Raw genomic sequence first — 24295 nt, forward strand, 5'->3', positions numbered from 1 at the left:
CTGGGCTTACAACTAAAGACACAGCCACGCAAAAACTGCGGCATGTGTACGGCTCCTTATGGGTACTGCAGTTTCTGAAGTGCCGGAGCCGCGTTCTGGTGCTCTCCGGCAGAACTGCACCCCTGTCAGACGAGACATATACCACGTGGTGACACGTTAGGCTCGTGTTGTGTTCAAGGACCCTGAACTTGGCCAGGAAAAACAAGCTTGTTTAATTATTTTGCGGTCTAGATTTCTTGAATTTTTTTCTTTTTTGCGTGTGTTTATAACTTACCTCGAGGGCCGTACCAAATGGTCTCGCAGGCCGTATAGGCCTACGGCCCGGAGGCCGGAGGTTCCCCACCCCTGGTCTATGCCATGATACATCTATAAACTAGCTCATAGCTGCCTGCATTCACTGCAGGCAAACCTAATGTGACCATTCACTTATGATTTCTAATTAGAAGAAGAAGAAGATATAATGTATTCATACCTCAGAGGGAAATGTCTTCCCCCACTCTGTTGTGTTTAAACACATTACACACACAGGGAGGATATACTGTACATGCACAAACACACAGACCATATAGCCTACATGCACAAAAACAACCACATACGGATAGGAGAGGGGATCGCAGAGAGGCTGCCAGATAGCCGGCGCCAGCGAGCAGTTTTGGTGTTCGGTGCGTTCACAACCCAAGTAACATTGACCTGCTGATCTCTTTCAACACAAGAAAAAGCTGTGCCAATTTCTGACATCATTTAGCTTTTCAGATGATCAGAGACGCGAAGCTGCCGCAAAGTCACTTGTGCAGCTAACGGTGATTGGCGGACAGTATGCAAAAAACACATTGAGTTTCACTGTAAGCGAAAAATGAAAGGATCTAGAAGTTAAATAACATTAGATTCTTCCATAGGCCTTATCACAATAGCATGTAGAATCAAGCCCATAGCATAACATGCTAGCAAGCACTAACAACCAGACTCTGAATATTGAAACCTTGTTAGCAGTTAGTGCCACCACTATGCTGAATTGGTATTTGTCACAGTCCAAACTGTGTCCCTGTTTGTTCCCCTGTGTGTGTGTGGAGAGGGTGTGGTGTCCCTTGCAGGCAGCAGCCTGATTGCTCTCACCTGGCCGTCCGACTCAGCTGTCCCTCATCATCTAATCAGGACACAGCTTATCTACTCCAGTCTCCCAGCAACTCACCGCCAGATTGTTTTCTACACCAGTGGTATTACAGCCTCCTGGCTGCCCATTCAGTTATCCTGTCTGCGTGTAAATCCGTACTCTTTGTAACTAGTTTCTCTTGTGTTTCCAGTGCAATCCCTCGGCCATCATCCACCAGAGCTTCCAGCCAACCTGCCTGCTTCTTCCTGCATCCTACCTGCCTGCCTGGTAATCAGTCCAGCCTCTCACTGCCTACCTCCACTCCGGACCTCCATAATCACCAAACCTGCCTGAGTCTCCGAAACAATAAACCATTTAAACATCTTCAGTCATTGCCTGCGCCTGGGTCCTGTTTAAAACATAATCCTAACAGTATTAGCATTGCAATTACAGTAAAACAAATAACCTATGTTGTCCTTGTAGACGTCCAATAATATATAGGCCTATTATATTGAAAGAATAGGCCTTCACCATAGCATGTTGACAAAGCTAATAACTACAGCGAAAGACCTTTACAATCCAAGTCAATTAACTTAAATATGTATTGTGATAATGTCCCACACAGCTAGTTGGTTGTCACAGGGATTTCAGGCAGCAGGAAGTTGAAGGTTGAAGGTTAATCCATTTGCTTTGGCTACAACTGCCTCGTGGAACAACAACGTTTTCCTTTCTGTTTGTTTAATATCGGAATGCATCTTTGTCTATCACACTTTGGTTCTGTAGATCTCCCATCTGACTTTATTGTGAGCTTGTGTTTTCAAAAAGTAAATTGAGCATGTTTTATGAGACTGAACAGTCACATAGGGTGTTGGACTCTCTTAAAACCCAGGTAGGTGCAGAATAGGTTTCTCAAAAATAAAGCAATCAGGAAGGCAGTACTATGCTTGACTACAAATGATAGTAAACTATATGTACACGTTGATTAATACCTACTTAGCTTGTACTTGGGACAGGACTGCAAATTACAGATGGGATATTCCTGATCATAATCAAACTTATATAAATGTGCACCAACATTAGTTATCAGTGTTCTCTATTCTCAATTTAAAAAGAATAAACTGACAATAAAGAAGTCTTATAACATATGTTGCTTGTGTCTTTGGAAGGCCTTCAGTGTTTGTTTTATTATTTATCAACTAGTTACATTGTCATTTTGTAAATTAAGAAAATAACATCCAAAGAATTAAACAATCATAATTGCAATGTAAATAGCTTGCACCCCATTTTTTTACTTTTAAATTAATCTTTATGGTGTGGTGTTACCAATTCTTAAATAATACAAGGATTGGATGTTCATCAAAGGATTTTCAGGGCAATCGATTTGCAGCCAATCAGAGACGAGACTTCTGCTGCACGCACCGCACCCATCATGCGCTGAGGCAGACAGAGCGCATGCGCAAAGGCACTGACACTACGGAGACCACGCAGTTAGCATGCAGGAGGTGAAGACTGAAGAGCACTGCACGTGGCGCGCCCAGAGGAGTGGAAGCAGCTCTTTGAGAGGTAACGGTAAAAACTATTTATCAACGGATTCAAAATACGTCAAGTCTTAAAACATTGCAAACCTCAAAGTCCTAGCTATGGTATACATGTTGTTTAATTGTTTAATGATGTGCAAGATGAGTGCTCGAGTGGCTGAGCGTGATGTGCAGTGAATGTTTCAGTTACTTTTTTGCAATATTATTTAATAAATAGTTTAGCTAGCTAACTAGCATTCATTGTCACTAACTCCTAATGTTAGCTCAATCCTTAGTTTTATAATTGATTTTTTCGTGGGCATAATGTTACACACAATGCACATTATCCATATCGTTTAGATCCTATGTTAAGGCTATAAACAGGTGGGAGAAGTTCTCAGATCTTGTACTTGTATAAGCAGGGGTGCACATAATTGTTTTTGCCCTGGTTCTCAAAGGAGCACCTGGAGATGTTGCTTGGTGCGCATCCTTAAAATGAAATAAACCGGACCTTTTGAGGGGTACTTGACATTATGAACGGGAGGGGGGGGTGCGCCAGTGAGCACGCTCATTAAGCCTTAAGCAGGGTACTGTGCGGAGCGCATAAAGCAGACCCTTCACGCGATAGCGAGGGGTAGAGCGAGGGATCACAGATGCCGTGGTGCTCGCGGACGGATTACAAAAATTAAAGCTAAATAGCTCGTGAATTATACTTTGACGACCGTTAATATACCTGGGCGACCCGCCCAAGTAAAGTTTATGTGTGGGAAACCCTGCTATCTTAACAGTTCTTATGCAACTCGCAAATATCTTTTTTCAAATGACCCGGTGCTCTTTTTTGGCGGGGGGTGCACATGCGCACCAGTTATGTGCAGCCCTGTGTATGAGAGTAGAAGTACTCAGGTCTTATACTTGAAGTGGTATTACTGTACTTAAAGCTGCTGCTGTGTTATTTAAGTTATTTTTGCTCAAGCATGTGCAAACTTGTGTCTCTTTTCTCCCCTCAGCTGTTAGCTGCAGTACCAGTAATTGCAACCTGCCAAGAATAAACAGCAGCCAGAGATCCTCAAGTAAGATTTCTTGCCATATTACAAGTTTTATCAATTCTCAATGTCCTATGTGGTATTGCTATGCAAACAGTGAAAGGATATGGAAATCATCAAGAGGTGGCTAAAATATGTTTTTCTGCTGACCCTGTCCAGAGCAGTACATTGCTTTGCTTCCAGGTGGTTGCTCCTGTCTCCAAGCTCGGGGGCATACTGGCCATCAGTGGCGGACTGGCCATCGGGACGTTCGGGACGAATCCCGATGGGCCGGTCGGGCCACTTCGGTACCGGCAGGGGCGGACTGGCCATCTGTAGAATCACCGAACGGCCGGGTCGGTTCGCTGTTTTTAAACGGCATCATTGAAGTTGCGCTGACAGGCGACAGAGGTCCACCGTTTCCCAGTCCGCCCCTGCCAACCATCATCTACTCTAGGTAATACACTGACTATAGATAAGTACTGTACCTTTTATAAAACCCCACTTTAAACACCCAAACTATCCCTTTATGATGTGACATTTTCTACATTGTTAACATTAGGAAACACTTAAGAAAGAAAAGAAAGCTGCAGGAGCTGATCATTCCTAAAATACAATTGGCCATGTGATCACCAGTAAAAAACAACAACAATCTGCACTAAATATTTTTGGGATTTATAAATGTTTTGTGACTTTTTCCTTTGTGGACCTTAAGGGAGTTCTCACCTTAAAAATGGACACTACATGATAGCAGAGGACCAGACCATCGTCAGTGGTAGTGTCCTGAATGCTGTCGATGCTAATGTTTGCAGCATATTACTGCCTCAACATCAGTTATCGCTCAGAACTGGGAGCTACCCTGGAGTTCTTGCAGAGGTAAGACTTGAATTGTGATTATTAATTAATTCCGTCTTAAACCATAGAGTAAAGGATTGTGCACATTTCTGACACACGATAAGTACTTCTGACAATACAAGATAATCGAGATAAAAAGATTATTGTGCTGCATTCTGTTTCACATGATGCTCTCGTTTTGTCTTGGGTTGTAAATTCAGCGTACCCCTTTCCTTTGCAGTGGTGTGCTTTGGCTCCTCCCTAAAGGCCCAAACTCACTCTTAGCCAATCGGTGGTATGTTTACTTCAGCTCAATGAAAATGACGGAAAGAGGGCCCTTTGTCGACAACAAAAGAAAACCAATTCAGTTATTTGGAAAAAGGAATTGTTTTCAAGGAGTCCTATTGAATAGGGATTCAGGTAGGACTGTACAGGGCAGGGGTCTGCAAACTTTTTGACCAAAAGAGCCATTTTGCTTATTTTTCCAAAACATTTTTTGTCTGGAGACGCAAAACATATTTCATAGCTCGATAGCTTATAAAGTTGTATTTATTGTTATATCTGACAAAAACTACGTTTTTTTTTGCATTTATTAGGCTATTTATTACATTATATAAAACTGTTAACCTCTAATAATAAACAAAGAACTCCTATAAGGAGAATTTAAAATAATACACAGGCCTACTTTAAAATAAATTAAACACAGCACTTGGGGAGTCCTCTGCACATTTGAAGGAAAAACATATATAATTAAAATGGGCCCACTTTGAAATAAATAAAACATATAGCTGCACCCTAAAAATAGTTAAAGGTAGAGTAGGTAAGAATGGAGAAACCAGCTCGTGTGCGCTAGAATTTGAAAATACACAACCGAAAAAAATATGCCTCTTCCTTCAGACTTTCTTACAGAGTCCCTCCTCCAACACACACGAACGTGCATCATCAATAAGGCCACGAGATAAATGTGTGCACAGATGGAAGGCTGAAAGGCAGGTAGGCCATCCAGTTATTTTAGCCGGGCCGGCTAAAATGATTGGTCGTGCTTTTTACAGCGCTACGGCTTCCAGAGATTAATTTTTGTATGTATTTATTGTCAAAGGATTTAATATATTCATTGCTATCGGGACGTTAAGAGCATTCCATGGAATATAACAAAAAGTGTTTTCTGAAACAAATGACATACCCCATTGAATTATGACTGAAGATTGTCAGCTGTCTTCCTCTCCCGTGTTGTTCCTCGATACTTAAAGGCTGCAGCACCGTTGACAATTTCTCTCTACACATCAAACATACCGGTAAACCAGCATCGTTTGCTGTGAAAGTATATAACTCTGTCCACGCAGAATTGAATCCTGTGTTCCTCCGATACTTTTCTTTGATTTATCCATAGTTCGCTCATCGAGCCGGGGGTCAGGTTATTCGCCTCCAAGAAAAGGCGCTCGCGGGGGACCGTAGCAGGATGTGACGCATATTTTAGTTGAACTAATTAAAACCGTTTTGTTTTTTATTTATGTGTCACAGTATCACCTCAAAATACAAGATACGAAACATTTTCAACCATTCAAAAAAATATAAATAGTCCTACAAATACTTTTATTTTATTTCCTTCTTATTTTTGTCTAAGCTCAAGGGAGCCAGAGCAGAGGGCTTAAAGGGCCGCATGTGGCTCGAGGGCCGCGGGTTGCCGACCCCTGGTATAGGGGAAGGTTTCACTCGGAGTGGCTTACACTTTGGGGTGTCGGTAAGAACACACAAGATTCTTGGTAGCGGTTGATTTCCTTAAAGGTGGGGTAGGTAAGTTTCAGAAACCGGCTCGAGTGCACTAAAATTTGAAAGTACACATCCAAAAAGAATCCGCCCCTTCCTTCAGACTTCCTTACAGAGCACCTCCTCCGCGAGAGCAGGCTGCAGTAACATATCAGGCAAAGCTAAACACATCTAGGTTAGCAATACTACACAGCCAAAGCAACTTCGATATTGACTCTGGTTTGAATCCTCCTAGTTTCCACTTTATTTTTGTTCTTAATTTGCTCCGTTACATTTTTTATTTTGCGACCAGTAGACGATGTTGAACCTAACTCTGCCATGGTGAAAGTGGCCGCCTGTTGCTGGCGAGTCATGGAAGTACTGCTGCAATGCACGCCCAATGAGGGCACGCCCAATGAGGGCACGCCCAATGAGGGCACGCCCAATGAGGGCACGCCCAATAGAGAACCGCAGTGACCCGTCGTAAAACCCGGAAGTAAACTTCTTCTGGTTCCTTCTTGAAAAACCAATGCAATTTCTCCATAGGATTTTGGAAAATAGCTCGAAATAAGGTCTGTGGTTGACACACATTTAAGAGAGGGATCACGTTTTGTTCAGCCGGATAATCTCCACATGTCAACCCTACATTTATAATTTATGAATCATAAATCTAGTCGCCAAAAGTGAAATGCTAACGTTATGCTATAAACGAACTACAAGCCAGTACAGCAGCAGGGTCGCACGACTTCAACGTCACGCCAACTTAAGATCGTTTCAACTGACTTGCACTGAAACTGCACTTTGAACACTTTAAATATATTAACATTTTAAAGTGTATACCCCGGTTATCTAGGCCCTTTTTGTTTTGTTTAATGTATACCACGTTTATCTAGGCCCTTTTTGTTTTGTTTTATGTATACATGTCACACTATGGGAAACGATATTTCAAAATTTCTGGATGTTTAACACATCTAGAATTTTTGACAATAAAGCTGAATTTGACTTTCGCGAGCTTGCATATTTTAACAAAGTTTTTCATTTTAGCCACACTGAATTTAACTAGAAGTCATGGCTGTGTCAATTACCAGTCTGATATCATTTTACAAAGATGACAAGAAGAGTGTAGACAGAGGAGAGAACCACGACAAGTCAGGACACGTAACAGTGCAGCCTAGATGAAGGTGTGCTTACCGGTGTTGTCAGGGCTAGCATCAGGGACAAGGTTTATAGTGTCAGTGAGTAGTGATAGCAAGAGTACCGTTAACCTAGAGTTAATTTATTCACATTAATTCCCATCAACAAATCCATTGTATGTGTCACATGAAATCTTTATTAGGCAAGGCAAGGCAATTTTATTTATATAGCACTTTTCAACACAAGGCAATTCAAAGTGCTTTACAAAAAATGAAAGACATTAAGAAAATGGCATTTAAAATCAGTCATTAAAAAGAAAAGCTAATAAAATAAACATTAAAAGAAAAAATACATGGATAAAAGTTACAGTGCAGTCTAAGATATGAATAGTTCAATTAAAAGCAGCGACAAAAAGAAAAGTCTTCAGCCTGGATTTAAAAGTAGTAAGAGTTGCAGCGGACCTGCAGGTTTCTGGGAGTTTGTTCCAGATATTTGGAGCATAATAACTGAATGCTGCTTCTCCATGTTTAGTTCTGACTCTGGGGACAGAAAGTTGTCCCGTCCCTGAAGACCTGAGAGATCTGGATGGTTCATCATTTAGCAGGAGGTCAGAAATGCATTTTGGTCCTAAACCATTCAGTGCTTTATAAACAGCAGCAGTATTTTGAAATCTATTATTTGACACACAGGAAGCCAGTGTAAAGACTTCAGAACAGGAGTGATGTGATCCACTTTCTTAGTGTTAGTGAGGACTCGAGCAGCGGTGTTCTGAATCAGCGAAAGCTTTCTAATAGATTTTTTAGTGAGACCTGTGAAGACACCATTGCAGTAGTCCAGTCTACTGAAGATAAAAGCATGGACATATTTTTCCAAATCCTGCTGTCACATTAGTCTTTTAATCCTAGATATGTTCTTTAGGTGATAGTAGGCTGATTTAGTAACTGTTTTAATGTGACTGTTGAAACCAATAACTAATTTAACCCGCTGACAAGAGAGCCCACCTCTGAAGATCGTGACTGGCTGAGGGAAAGACTCGGGGGCAGGTTCTCAGGAATTTCTTGGCTTCTCTCCCCTGAGCTAGAAGAGGAACACTACAGCTTGGAAACACTTACTGTTCCTGAAATTATCAAATCTGTTGGGCATCAGGGACCTGAGGCAATTGTGGCAAGCATGGCATTGTCTGAAGAGCAACAGAGGGCAATTCAGGTGGCTACCACTGGTCAGCGAACCAACCCAAACTGGCATTTGTTCAGGAAAGGAAGGTTGATTGCCAGCAACTTTGGAGCTGTCCTGAGGTCAAAGCGTGTGACTGCTTCCTTTATCGCCAGGGTGCTAGGGCAACAACAGGCCCTTGATGGTGTTTTGTCTGTACAGTGGGGGACTATGAATGAATGTGAGGGCGTCAGGGCATTCACCACTGCAACCCAGATGCAGGTCCATGAGTCAGATTTGTGGCTCTCCCTATCAGGAGTGTTGGGGGCATCTCCAGATGGTCTGATAGGGTCTTCCGCTGTGCTGGAGGTAAAGTGTCCCTACGGAGCAAGGGAAATGACAATTAGTGAAGCATTGCAAATCAAGGGCTTATGTGTCAGTAAGGAAGGAGAAACATTCAGCCTGCGTGAGGAACATCCTTACTGGCACCAAGTGCAAGGTCAGCTTCACCTCACTGCAAGGAAGAAGAAATAAAGAAATTGTGAATTGTTTTTAATTACATTTACTCGCCTTTGCAATGTTGTGGTTGTTAGAGTGTTAGGTTTCCTGTCAGCTTGTCTGTTGGGAAGATATCAAATATTAGTTTCATGGAAGTCACACCGTCACATATACTGTAAGAGCATTAAGACATACAGTACATAGGCTAAAACAAAACATCTAAAGATATAACCTTACACTTTGATAAGTCTCGTGAACATTTTCACTATTTTGACATTTTTATAGATGAAAATTGAACTAAAGAAATAAATGGTAGATTAATCCATATTGAAAATAGGTGTCAGCTGCTACACTAATTATAATAGTTATATTTCTTAATTAATTAAGATAAGATATTACTGTATTGATCCCAATTTGCGAAATGCTTTTGTTGCAGCAGCATAACAAGAAAAACAAAATATAAGTTATTATATACAAAAGTATTTGAGGGATGGAATATTAAATTGAATATAAATGTAAAATGTACATGTGATTTTACATCCAAGAGAAGCTATGGAGCAGAGAGTTCTCTGCCAGCCAGAGGTGATTTGTTATTAGTTCAATATGTCAAACTGATTTCCCTGACTACAATCTTTAGTTACATGGTGAAACGTTATGCTGCTTGTACTAATTAGACTTATCATATAAGCCACACAGGTTTTAATAGGATGTATTCATTATCTTTACTCTTTACTGCGGTCTTTTCAGCAGCGCCATCTCTAAAACGGCAATACAGTCACTACCCATCATTTACATTTCACCGTGACATGGACAAAAATGTAACGTCAGCTTACCTCATGGCACGAATCCAGACTCTCCTTTGGAAAACATTGGCCGGGAAACGATAGAACAAGCACGTTTAATGCAAAGACATGTGGCTGCAACCCAGAGCAAAGCAACAAACCATTGCGTAGCTAACTAGTAGCGCTAGCTTTAGCTAACTTTAGCTAACGAAACGAACTGCCGAGTAAAATTGGAAAACACTGGTAATTAATTATTCTATCATTTGTAAAACTACTGTGTTAAAAACGACAATTTCAAAAATACAGATTCTAATGGTCAGATATAGATATACAGATACTAAAGATAGGCAGGTACTTGCTTTCAAGCAGAACACAGGGGAAAACAAACTTAGCGGGAGGGTTTACGTGTTCTGTGTAATGACGTACAACGGCCTCGACAATTTCTGTAGTCCTATTCAGCCACTCGGTAACAACCATAGTTTTTTAGACACGTAAACTCTTCAAAAATCCCCAGTGGGGTCACTGCTGACGTATTTAATGTCGTAGAACAAAACGTGACTTATCTCTTAAATTTGTGTCAACCACAGACCTTATTTCGAGCTCTTTTCCAAAACCCTATGGAAAAAATGCATTTCTTTTTGAGGAAGGAACCGGAAGTGCTAAAAATGCTAACTTACTTCCTGGTTTTACGACGCGTCACTGCGGTTCTCTATGACGGCACGCCCAATGAGGTCACGCCCAATGAGGGCACGAGATACATTTGTGCGTGCACGAGATGGAAGGCTGACAGACAGGGCGGCAATCCAAACCGTTTATCGGATTAGTTGTAGTTTTTACAGTATTACGGGTTCCACAGATGAAATTTTTTTATGGATTTTTTGTCAAAGCACTTAAGATATTCATTGCTATCTGGATGTTAAGACCATTCCATGGAATATAACAAAAAGTGTATCTCGAGCTGGTTTCTGAAACTTACCTACCCCACCTTTAACTTATTCATATCAACACAACAGCACAGTAATACAGCCATGGAGCAGGTTTCGTGTATGTGTGTGGTCTATAACAGAGAAACACACAAGTATAATTAAAATATTTTACTTCTACCACCAAGTAAAAGTTTAGCGTGAGTGTCAGCCCCACATCCTGAAATGAGTCATTCAGAAATAAAAGCATCACATTTTTGTATTCTTGAAATAGTTTTATTGTTTGCTTGTTGATAATGAGTAAGGTCATGTCATATTTTATCTTTTTGCTTTCCTACGTCAGCACTGAGAAGAAGACATTATTTAGAAGCCAGTGTCTACTCATTTCTTTGCTGCTGGTTAAACACTTAAAATCCTCCATACTCCCACAATGCTCCTGGCTTCCTTTGAAATACTCGCTGCTGAAAGGCAGAAATGTTCCAGTTTGAGATGTTGCTGTCCTCTGCAGAGGTGAAGAGAGCCCACTCTGCGTGCTACAGCCAAGTGTTGGAGTGAACCTTGAGAGAAATGCCTACACACACACACACACACACACACACACACACACACACACACACACACACACACACACACACACACACACACACTCTCTCTGCTGCACTGAGGGTAAAGAGGAGAGAGGAGCAACATGGAAAAAGTGTTTTTACACATCTTAGTGGAGCGCTGTATTGTATGATAGATTTTAGTGTTGGTGTTGAATGGACTTTCAGAGTGTGTAAGAATCTTTATCGATCACCATGCAGAAAACTGTGAAAAGAAAGCATTAGCTTCCGCTCTGAGACACTGCACTGCTCTCTCTTCATTTTTAGAATGTTCAAAACACCCATATGCTAACACCCATGTGCTGTGCTGCATTACAGAGTGCCCACACCTAGCCTGAGAGCTTTAAGCACATCATCCAATACATTTTTTGAACCCAATATTAACTCATGCAATTGCATTTACATCTATTTTGTCATATTAAAAAAAAGATTCAAACACAAAATAATGGGGACAAATTGTGCTTTAGGCCATTAGAGCTTGTGCTTTGTAACAAACTCTGAATTGTAAGACTTTATTTTCTAAATTAACCCAATCTTTAAAAATGTTAACTGTGTAAAAGTTGTTCTCATTAAAGACATGATATATGTCATTTTAAAAAATGTCACCAAGCATAATCCAGATTTGTAGGAGGGCTGGCTGTAGCTATAATAATAATAATAATAATAATAATACATGTTATATATAGAGCACTTTTCATGGTACTCAAAGACAATATACATGTTAAAATTCATAAAAACATTTAAAACAAATCAAATCAAATCAGGTTTTATTTATATAGCACATTTTTAAAACAATTTTTGGTCGAGCCAAAGTGCTGTACATATAATAATTACCTTACAGTAAGGACACTTTACAGCAAATACAACAGCACAGTTTGTGCAGAATATTAGTATGAGAAAATGACACCCTCTGTCCTTTAGACCCTCACATCGTACAAGGAAAAACTTCCGGAGAAAAAAGCCACAGTTTAAAGGGAAAAATGGGAGAAACCTCAGGGAGAGCAACAGAGGAGGAATCCCTCTCCCAGGACGGACAGACGTGCAATAGATGCCGTGTGTAAAAGATAATACATTTTACAGCGTAGGTAGACCGAATGTTTGGAAATGCATGTGTCTATAATAAGAAGATGAATCCACGAAGATGTCAAGAACAATCCTGTGGGAGCCATCAGGGAAGCAGCACGACGAGACCCAGGCAGGACCGCAGAGACAGGTTCAGCCACGACCCGAAGTCCACGACTTAATCCCAAACTCAGGATAGAGGATCCAGGGCACAGGACCACAGGAACAGTCCTTGACTCCAGATCCCGGCGTAGATATAGACACAAAAAAAAGAAAATTTGGGGGAGGCTGGGTTAATCGGAATATGAGAATACACAGACACAGACAGGCAAATGCAGGGAGCAAGGTCCCTGCTGGGTTTTGATTTGTGATTTAAACAAGGTGAGATAAGTGCAGAGAAGGCTCCGCCCCCCATGTCCGGTGCTTGGTCCTGTGACCATTATGAAGTAGAGCATGTTTATTTCAATTGTTTATTTCTTTCAGAGTATTGTATTTAATTGTCACTGCGTCAAAGTAATTGCACACTTTCTTCTCTATTTACAACTGACATGAGAAAAATCAGGAAATATCAAAATTGTCCTTGGGAGGCTTGACAACACACACACACACACACACACACACACACACACACACACACACACACACACACACACACACACACACACACTCTCTCTCTCTCTCTTTATCAGTTAGACTTATTCAACGGTACCTGGTGGCCTGACAGACAGAAGGGATATCCATAGAGAGTTTTGTATGCAATAACATAATGTTCAACTTGTAATGTTTTATCACATACTTAGATTAAAATAAAAACATTTAAAGTGTGAATGTTACTGAAACTGGCAACACTTTATTTTACTATAAAACCTGAAAACAGGCTTGGGGCTTAACAGATTAACAGGCTTGGGGCTTAACAGGTTAACCTGTTTAGCCCGGAGACTGTTTTTCAGGTCTCAGGCTCGAAAATGACATTCCCAGAACAAATGACTATATCTTCACTTCTAAATGGGGTAAGCCGTAGGAAGAGTACTGTGGGCAAACTCGACCCATGTGAGGTGGTCACTCCAGGTGGTCTGGTTCCGGGAGACGAGACAACGTAGCGTAGTCTCCAGTTCCTGGTTCAGATGCTCCGACTGTCCATTTGACTGAGGGTGATATCCTGATGACAAGCTGACGGTGGCACCTATGAGTCGACAAAACTCCTTCCAAAAAATGGAAATGAATTGTGGACCCCTGTCGGAAACAATGTCATTAGGGAATCCATGGATCCTGAATACTTGATTCATTTGGCAGAAGGAAGCTTGGTCAATGGGATGAAATGGGCCATCTTAGAGAATCGATCCACCATTGTTAAGACCGTAGTCTTGCCCCTGGATGAGGGGAGTCCTGTCACAAAGTCCATGTGGATATGTGTGACCAGGGACGTTGAGGAATCGGCAGCGGTTGGAGCAGACCCATCTTAAGCTGGGACGAGGTTTTATTGCAAGCACACACCGGACAAGCCGCTACGTATTCCTGCACATCCTTCTTCATGGCTGGCCACCAGAAACGCTGCTTAATCCTGCACATAGTCCTTTTAACTCCAGGGTGGCACGAAAGCACAGACGTGTGGGCCCAGTGGATGACCTTGGAGTGGAGAGACACAGGAACAAAGAGCAGGTTGTTCGGACACTCGCTAGGCGCCGTTTCAACATGTTAGCCTGCTTAACGTCCGAGTCTATTTGCCAGGAAAACGCTCCGACCATACGGTTTAAGGGAAGGATGGTCTTGGGCTCTACAGCAAGTGGTTCTGGTTCGAAAAGGCGAGACAAGTCATCAGGCTTTGGATTCTGGGATCCGGGGCGAAAAGAGAGGGTGAAATTGAACCTACTGAAAAATAGAGTCCATCTGGCCTGGCGGGAGTTAAGGCGTTTAGTCTTTCCAATGTACTCCAGGTTCTTATGGTCTGTCCAGACTAAGAACGGCTGCTCTGCCCCCTGCAACCAGTGTCTCCATTCCTCAAGAGCAGCTTTTACAGCTAACAGTTCTTTATTCCCCACATCATAATTCTTCTCTGCCGTCATCAACTTACGTGACAGCAAAGCACACGGGTGTATCTTGTTGTCCTCCATGGATCTTTGGGACAGTACTCCTCCAATTCCCTCATTGAAAGCATCAACCTCGACCACAAACTGGCGCTTGGGATCCGGGATGGTGAGAATGGGAGCTGTGGTGAACCTTTCCCTGAGGCGCTGGAAAGCGACGTCCGCCTGAGGAGTCCACTTTAAAGGAACTTTAGGAGAAGTGAGAACATGCAGAGGAGCAGCAACAGAACTGAAGTTTATTGTACACTTTCTGTAGAAGTTTGCAAAACCCAGAAACTGCTGAACCTTCTTCCTGGAGTCTGGTGTTGGCAACTTAGAAACTGCGCTGACTTTAGTAGGATCCATCTGAATCTGGTTGGGTGAGATTATGTATCCTAGAAAAGTCACCTTTTCTGCATGGAACTCACATTTCTCTGCCTTGACATATAATTGATTTTCAAGTAGTTTCTGCAGAACCTGACGGACATGGTTAACATGGGACTTAGCGTCTGGTGAGAAAATCTAAATGTCATCAAGGTACACAAACATTCAAAAATTCCCGCAAAATCTCATTGACAAAACCCTGAAAAACAGCCGGTGCATTACACAGTCCAAAAGGCATTACAAGGTACTCATAGTGACCACTCTGAGTGTTGAACCCTGTCTTCCAATCATCCCCCTTCCTTATTCTAACCAAGTGATATGCATTTCTTAAGTCCATCTTGGTGAATATTTTTGGCAGTCTGAAGTAGCTCGAAAGCAGAGGACATGAGTGGCAGAGGATAGCGGTTCTTCACCGTAATGTCATTAAGAGGGCTCTAGTCTATGCAAGGTCTCAGAGAACCGTCCTTCTTTCCTACAAAGAAAAACCCCGCTCCAGCTGGGAAAGATGAAGGGCGGATAATCCCTGATTTGAGAGAAGAGGAAATGTACTCGTCCATTATCGCTCTCTCTGGCCTTGAGATTGAATACAGTCTTCCCTTGGGAATGGGAGCCCCCTGGAGAAGATCAATAGGGCAATCAAATGGTCGGTGAGGAGGTAGCGACATGGCTTTTGATTTTTTGAAATGCTTCTTTTAAATCATGGTAACAGGGAGGTACCTTCTGTAGATCAGGATAGTCAGGGTGATCTATAATGATCCTACTAAAGTATGTTGGTGCATTAACAGGTTGTGAAAGTTTACACCGGTTAATACAATCCTCTCCCCACTCCTTAATTTTCCCTGAGCGCTAGTTAATGTGTCGGTTGTGAATTTTTAACCACGGAAAACCCCAAATAATCGGGTGCTGAGCAGATTCGAAAATGTGAAACTGCATAACTTCTGTATGGTCCTTATTGACAGTGATCCGAATAGCCTCAGTGCAGTGGGTAACAGTGAACAAAAGACGACCGTCTAAAGCACTGGCGTTAATAGGGCGAGATAGCGGAACAGTATTTATTTTTAGCTGTTTGACTATGCCCCAGTCCATAAGACTTTCGTCAGCCCCTGAGTCTATGGCCTGATTGTTAATAAAAATGTTTACCTGAGTAACCGGTCGAGGCGGGAAATCTGTGGGAAGCTTGCTCACCAGCGCCCTTCTCTTGGCTGGTGAGCTCGGTCTTTTCCCGGACATGAGGCGAGTTGGTGATCCGACTGGCCACAGTAGAAACAACAACCCTCCCGAAGGCGGCGCTGCCTCTCCTCCAAAGAAAGCTTGGTCCTACCCAACTGCATGGGTTCGTCTGAGTCAGGTGGGGGCGCTGTCCTCTGACGGTCCGAAGCCGCGGGCAGGAAAACTTCCCCCGGCGGAGCGGCTCTCCGAGGAAAGCCCTGGAAACTGGGATCTCCGTAACGGGTGCGCCGGCGTTCTCTCTCCCTCTCCCGAAGTCGGTTGTCGATCCTGATGGATACAGCGATGAGAGACTCCAGGTCTCGTGGCACCTCCAGAGGAGCCAGCTGGTCCTTTATTGGATCCGAAAGTCCAGTCAGGAAGGCGTCACGAATAGCCGGAACATTCCACCCGCTGTCTGCTGCTGCTGTGCGAAACTCGATGGCATAATCAACCACCTGACGGTTGTGCTAGCGCATGTGAAGAAGCCTTCTGCTGGCCTCTGTAGCAGGTGACGAGTGGTCAAAAATGTGACTCATAGTGTCTGTGAAGTCGGTTAATGAATAACAAAGCATAGAGTCTCTGGACCATTCTGCAGTAGCCCAGGCTGCTGCTCTTCCTGTTAAATGGGACACAATAAACGCCACTTTACCATGGTCTGATGAAAAAGTCCCTGGGGTGTCTGGAAATGCAGATCGCACTGAACTAGGAAAGTTCAGTTCATGGAATCACTGGAGAACCTCTCCGGAAGAGCCAGCCGTAGTGAGGAAGGAACAGCCTGACTTGAGTAGATTGTGTCAGCTGGAGTATCGACATGTACATTCTCAGCTGTGAATGACGTCACCGGAGGAGCAGTCTGTAGTTGAGTAACCCAATGATTCATTTGTGTAGTCAGTTGTTGCACCTGTGTTGAGATGTTTCCTTGAAACTCTGCCTGGCGTCCTTCCAGCTCTTTCCTTTCATTGGCAGCTATGCCCAGCTGTTCCTCGTGGTGAAAAATTATTACGCCCTTGTGCTGACAGAGCGGCGTGAAGCGTTCTTGGGTCGGCTGGGTCCATAACGGTCAGTTTGTTCTGTTAAGAACTCAGACACTTAGGAGGTAGGACCCAATTGCACGACCCGGGAGACAGAGGTAAAGTATTTGTAAGATGTCTTTTCAAGAACAGCAAAAATGAACAACAAAAAATGGTCTCTATCAACTCTCTAGCTGAGATGACAAAAATTTGAACAAAAAGAAAGCGCTCACGTAGTGAGGATCGAAACTTTACGAGAGCACAAAAAAGGCATAGACCTGACCGTGGCAAGAGACAAGATCAAAGATCTGACCATGGCAATAGACAAAGACGAACTGACAAGGAACACTGGGAGACAGGGGAGTTTAAAGACATGACAATAAGACACAGATGGGAACAATCAGGGGCGGGGCTGATGCTGATGAGCACAGGAGACACAGAAGGGATGACAGGTGAAAACAATCAGGGCCGGGGCTGGTGCTGATGAGTCTGGAATGACAGGTAAATGGTGAGTGACAAAACAAAACAGGAAGTGGAAGACAATACAACCAAAAACCAACATACAATCTCAACATTTCTGTCGGTGCACAACAACAACGGCCTTTTTAGAGAGGTTTAACAAAAAAAAAACACTTTGGGGGTAATTTGGGTGGATTTGCCATATCTCTGGCGCCCCTCTGTCGATTTTGATGATTGACACCTATTTTGAACCGTTAGAGCCAATAGAATCGAGAGGGAGTTCCTAGATCCACCTACACGTTACCATTGAGGAGTTAGACTGATGCGCACACAGTTTGCCCAAACCGAAAGCTTTTGCGTTTTAATGCCATTGAACACAACTTTTGATCAGAAAACAGCAAAGGTAAGACATATTTGCCGTTTTTGCCCAGTAAAGTCAAGTTGTGTGTTGTCTTTGCCAGCCTTCGCTGCCACGAGTTTTGATTGCTCAGTGATGATACTTATACCATTGGAATCTGTGCAATCTCAGCTTTCAGATGATATGTTGTTTGTGCAGATCCGATGAAGTATTTAAGATCGCTAACGTGAGTTCTGTGCTAAGTGCGTTAGCATTTTTTGGCTTAGTGCTAATTCAGAGGCTTGGCGTTAGACTTGTGTTTTGTTTTGGTAAAAATGGTTCATATCGTCATTTAGCTGAGTTTGACACATAATGGGTTGTTGAATGTTAAGAAGCCCTGAGACACAGTTTGGTGAAAAAATCCTGTTGCGCCCGCCGGCAGGGGCTATGGCGCTTAACAGGTTAATAATGCTCGCTATTTGTTTATAGTTGTATACCCCACTTTTAATCTGCATTTGGGTCCTGATTACCTCCTAACAACGAGGGCTGCCGGGCTTAACAGGTTAAGTATTCTGCTCTAGTACAGTCCAGAGGTAAATGGTGTACTTTTACTCCACTACATGTATTTAATACCATTAGTTACTTTACAGATTTGGATTAATGATGTGAAATATAATCAGGCCTTAAATCAGACTTTAGTCACACCTGGAGTAAATTCCCTAGCTACCCTGCAGTATATTACTTTTACTTAAGTACTTGATCTGAGTACTTCTCCCACCTTACACGTAATTGGGGCAACAGAACTCAGAGTTAAGGAAGTCGAAAACGGTGCATTTCTCCGTATGAACAATCAAACATCATATTTCCCTGCTGTGTTTAAATACACAGTCACACACACACACACCCTCTCTGCACAGCATTGATTTAGAGGAGCAGATAAAAGGAAGAAATCCCTCTCTGTGGCATCTAATTCTCCTTCTGGAGTTAAACACAGATGAGTATATCATTCATCTGAACAAAGGCCGCTCAGTCTGCGGCTTCATGGAAGACACCGTCCCTGACTCTAATATTGACTGCAACTATAAAACTCTGAACCTTCTTTTTCTTTTTTAGATGCTTTGAAATCAATTATCTGAAAGAAGGCTATGCAAATGGTCCGTTTCTAAGCGGTAAAGAAAGGGGATAGACTCTGTGAGGAGTGGAGGACAGTTCTGAGTGATTTTAAGTAAAAAGAGATGAAAGAAAGGAGAACACAAAGAAAAAGGAGGGAAAGTTGTAGAGGATCTAATAATATTTGTCACCAAAAGCTGCTTGTGCAGACTGGGCATGTGGAACCTAATCAGAGTGATGACTAATGAGTGACAGGACATTATAATGATGAGTCATAGGTCAGCAGACTGTCAGAACAGGAACATTGGTCCCGCTCATCTTTTCAGATATGACTTCTGGATATAAATCTGTCATCTTTGCTTTAGTTTTTCCTCTCTCCTTTATAAAAAAAAAATATCACAGTAAAATCTTGATTCTAGTCCAAGTATTATTTAATAAATAGGTGTCAGTACATGGTGAACCTAGCATAGCGAACGGGAGTAGGCAAAAGAGCCAGTCTTCGAACAATGTATCACCAACACCTAGGGGTGTAATGGTATCCGTATTCGTTCCCGAGTGGGAAAAAAGTCTGTCATTCAGGGCAGTATCCACTACACTATATATAATCCAGGGGGCGGTATTGTGCCTAAAAGCTGTTTGCCAGCCGCCCTTAAACAACAAATTGATACGCAGAGTGAAGCAGGCAGGACCAAAACGCAGATAATATTTGATAATACCTTTATTTCTAGGTCTTGAGTAAACCTGGAACAAACAAAACACTCTACGGTGAACTAAGTCACGAACAAAAGAAGCACCAACACTGAACACAGGAGGAGCCGAGACTAAATACAGGGAGGGGTAATCACAAGACGAGAAACAGCCGGGCAGGGGAGGAGAACACAAGGGCCAAAGGTAAACACAATCAAACAACTAGACACACCAGGGAAACTAACGACGGGAGGAAAAACACAGGGAAAAGGACCAGACAATAACCCAGGAGAAGAACATGACAGCAAAACCCAAACATACAAAATTACCAACGTGACATAACCCTAGGAGTGTGACAGAACCCCCCCCTCAAGGGACGGATCCCAGAAGTCCCAAAAAACAAAGTCCAGCAGGGTGGGTGGAGGGGGTCTGGAGGACGGGTCTCGGGCGGAAGGCCCGGGGGCAAGGCAGAGAACAAGGTGTGGAACTCGGGCGGACGGCCCGGGGCTAAGGCAGAGACCATGGATGGGGTCTCGGGCGGACGGCCCGGGGGCAAGGCAGAGTTCAAAAAGGGGAACTCGGGCGGACGGCCCGGAGGCAAGACAGAGTTCGAGGAGGGGTGAAGACCACAGCGGGCGAACTCAGGGGACCGGGCTCGAGGGCGAAGACCAGACAGCTCCGGAGGCCGGGCAGGAGCCGGTGTCGGCAAGATCCCCCACGGAAGAGGACACAGGGCCGGCAGGACCCCCGGTAGGACAGGTGATGGCGGGGCCTCCAACGGCACAGGACATAGGGCTGGCAGGACCCCCGGCAGAAGGGCAGTCGGCGGGGCCTCCAACGGCACAGGACATAGGGCTGGCAGGACCGTCACAGGACATAGGGTTGGCAGGAACCCCGGCAGAAGAGTAGTCGGCGGGGCCTCCAACGGGACAGGACACAGGGTTGGCAGGACCCCCGGCAGGAGAGTAGTAGGCGGGGCCTCCAACGGCACAGGACATAGGATTGGCAGGACCCCCGGCAGGAGAGTAGACGGCGGCACCTCCAACGAGACAGGACAAGGAGCTGGAAGGACCCCCAGCGGAACCTCCAACGGGACAGGACATAGAGTTGGCAGGACCCCCGGCAGAAGAGTAGTCGGTGGGGCCTCCAATGGCACAGGACACAGGGTTGGCAGGACCCCCGGCAGAAGGGTAGTCAACGGGGCCTCCAACGGCATAAGACATAAGGTTGGCAGGACCCCCAGCGGAACCTCCAACGGCACATGAGTAGGGACTTGAGTTGAGACTCGAGAGGAAACTTGAGAGTCGACTTGAGAGATGACTTGAGAGGGATCTTGAGCCGGAACTTGAACGGAGACTTGAGAAGAAACTCGAGAGGTGACTTGAGAGGGAACTTGAGAGGGAACTCGAGAGGTGACTTCAGAAGTGTCTTGAATGGGAACTCGAGAGGTGACTCGAGTGGGGACTTGAGAAGAGACTTGAGAGGGGACTCGAGAGGTGACTCGAGAGGGGACTTGAAAGGGAACTCGAGAGGAGACTTGAGAGGTGACTTGAGAGGGAACTCGAGAGGGAACTCGAGAGGTGACTTGAGTAGTGTCTCGAATGGGAACTTGAGAGGTGACTCGAGAGGGAACTCAAGAGGAGACTTGAGAGGTGACTCGAGAGGGGACTCGAGAGGGTACTCGAGAGGAGACTCGAGAGGTGACTCGAGAGGAGACTCGAGAGGTGACTTGAGAGGGGACTCGAGAGGATACTTGAGAAGTGTCTTGAATGGGGACTCGAGAGGTGACTCGAGAGGGTACTTGAGAAGAGACTTGAGAGGTAACTCGAGAGTGGACTCGAGATGGAACTGGAGGGGAGACTTGAGAGGAGACTTGAGATGGTTGGTTTGCCAACAGAACACGAGGGGCTGGAGTCGGCTGGAGAGCCAACAGGAGACGAGGTGATGGAGTTGGCCGGTACGCCGACAGGACTCGGGGAGCTGGCGTCGGCTGAACAGCCAACTGGAGACCAGGAGTTGGGGTCGGCCGGTATGCTGACAGGACTCGGGGAGCTGGCGTCGGTCGGTACGCCAACAGGACTCGGGGAGCTGGCGTTGGCCAGTCCTGGAGCCGAAACTGGAGTCGGAACCATGGGTACTGGGGCCGGTACTGAAGCCAGAACCATGGCTGTAAGGTCCGGTTCTGGAGCCGGAAACATGGCTGTAAGGTCCGGTTCGGGAGCCGGAAACAAGACTGCTGTGGCCGGCACTGGAGCCGGGAACATGGGTGTATGGTCCGGTTCTGGAGCCGGAAACATGGCTGTAAGGTCCGGTTCTGGAGCCGGAAACATGACTGCTGGGGCCGGCACTGGAGCCGGGACCATGGCTGTAAGGTCCGGTTCTGGAGCCGGAAACATGACTGCTGGGGCCGGCACTGGAGCCGGAAACATGGCTGTATGGTCCGGTTCTGGAGCCGGAAACATGGCTGTAAGGTCCGGAGCTGAAGCAGGGGCCAAGGCTGCTGGGGCCGGCACTGGAGCCGGAACCATGGCTGCTGGGCGTGGAGCGGAAGCCTGGACCCTCGCTGTGTAAGCCAGGTAATGGAGTATGGAAGCATGGATGCTTGGGCAGGTACTGGTGCACGGATCCATGGCCTTGTGGGCCGGTTCAGGAGCAGGGACCATGGCTGCTGGGGCCGGCACTGGAGCCGGAACCATGACTGCTGGGCAAGGAACCGGAACACGGGTCCATGGCTGTGTAGGATGGTACTGGAGCACGGAACCATGGCTGCTGGGTCCGGCGCTGGAGCCGGAACCTTGGCTGTTGGGCACGGAACCCTGGCCTTGCGTCTCTTAGGAGTTTTTTGGAGGCTTCGTGGACCTCCAAACGCCAGACCAGACCCCAAGAAAGGGTCAGAAAATGAGGACTGGCTCTCAGGACTACGTGAAAAAATCCTCAGCCACTTGGGCAACAAGATCCAGAGCAAGTGCTTGCAAGAAACCTCCTGACGTGCCTCCTTCAACGCAGCCTCTCTACCCCGTCTAGATGAGGCGCCTTTCCACGCATAAAAAATATACTCCAGAGAATGTCCAAGACGTTCCAACTGTAGCTTCAAAAGGTCTGCTGGGTCCATTTTTGGTCGGTTCGTTCTGTTACGGATTGTGTAGGAAGCAGGACCCAAATGCAGATATAAACTGAAAAAACTCCTTTATTTCAAGGCTATATGATACAAACAAAGACAAAACAGAACACTCACCGAAGAACTAGTCATGACACAAGACGAACCGACATAGACAGACAGAAAACCCAGAACTTAAATACACACAAGACTAATCACACAACAAAACACAGGTGAGGAGGGAGGAGAAAACAAAGGGGCCACAAGTGAACATAATCAGACAATTAGACACACAAGGGAAACTAACAACAGGAGGAAAAACACAGGGAAAAGGACCAGACAATAAACAGGAGGAAAACATGACAGGGAGAACAACAAAAAACCCAAACCTAGACATACAAACGTGACATAACCTAAACATACAAAATTACAAACGTGACATAACCCTAGGAGTGTGACAGGTACTGCGTGTTTTGCTGTTACACTGTACAACTCAAAGTTGGTTGACGTCTTTTTTGAAGCTCTGCTGAAGTCTGTGATAAAGTTTTAATGTGACAAGAAGTCTGTGACAAAGTTATGCAGAAAAGGAACTAAATTAATCTCCTTTCACGACAAGCGGCCAACGAGGAATTTGTTTTATGTTTTTATTTTCTTATTTTCATTCATATGTGTAGCACAATATGCTAATATGTTTGGCTATGTATACGTGTCATTTCGGTGTTGTAGTTCTCACGGTGTAACGGAAGAGGGGAGGTTACAGGATGAAAACTCCCAAGAAATAAACGCCTGTTTTAAAGAATCAATCAACCTGTGTCTGTGTCTTGTAAAGAGCTACAGTGAGAACTCGCCTGCTCAGCGCGGGTGGGAAAGACAACGAGACTGGAGCGAGAGACGACGCTGCATTCAAGGACCATCCAGCACATCAGAGAAGCAACGCCAGCGGTGCACTGTCGGCATGACGACCGCAAGCTACGGTGATTAGATTGTGTCAAAGTCGCAACATTTCAGGATAAAGCCAGGAAGTGCTCGACCACATCCTTCAAGTTAAAGGTGGTGTGAAAAGTGGTTAATCTGGAAATTGCAAATAAGGACTCAGGTCTATCATCTATGCTAAGCCTACATGCTGGTGATGAAGCTAATGTGTTGGTGTTCATGAATGTTACATGCCAAAGGGTTTAAAGACGAAAATTAATCATATAAGAAAGTAAAGAAATTATAAGTTAATATTAAAGAAGATATTATTTATAAGTTCAAATTAAAAATGAAGAACGTTTTCACATTTTATGAAAGGTATTAAACTTAAAGGACAATTTACTTGAGCTTTAAAGGGTCATTCCACTGATGACAGAAACATTTTCTTTGTAAAGTATAAGTGATGTAATGCTTTTCTTAGCATATTTCACTACATTTAAGGTTTATTAGTAACAAGCTAAATCTTATTCTTGTTATTGTTATTTAGTTGTAAAGCTGAGGTCAAGTTAAACTTGTTAATGAGTGCATACATTTGATAACCTCACTGATTACTTACATTTATACATTCAGAGATCCAATTCAAGCTTAGTAGTTACATATGCTCT

The 24295-nt window shown here is 44.3% G+C and overlaps 1 long non-coding RNA gene across 1 annotated transcript; it reads left to right on the forward strand.

Annotated features, from left to right (window-relative positions):
- Positions 1-2598: 2598 nt before the first annotated feature.
- Positions 2599-24049, forward strand: LOC307034490. The gene is made up of 5 exons (XR_013806937.1): positions 2599-2653; positions 3615-3677; positions 3810-4086; positions 4345-4505; positions 23548-24049. It is a non-coding gene; the product is annotated as an uncharacterized lncRNA (long non-coding RNA).
- The last annotated feature ends 246 nt before the right edge of the window (positions 24050-24295 follow it).

The sequence above is a fragment of the Notothenia rossii genome (assembly GCF_949606895.1).
Source record: "Notothenia rossii genome assembly, chromosome: 3".
In the NCBI taxonomy this organism is placed as follows: Eukaryota; Metazoa; Chordata; class Actinopteri; order Perciformes; family Nototheniidae; genus Notothenia; species Notothenia rossii.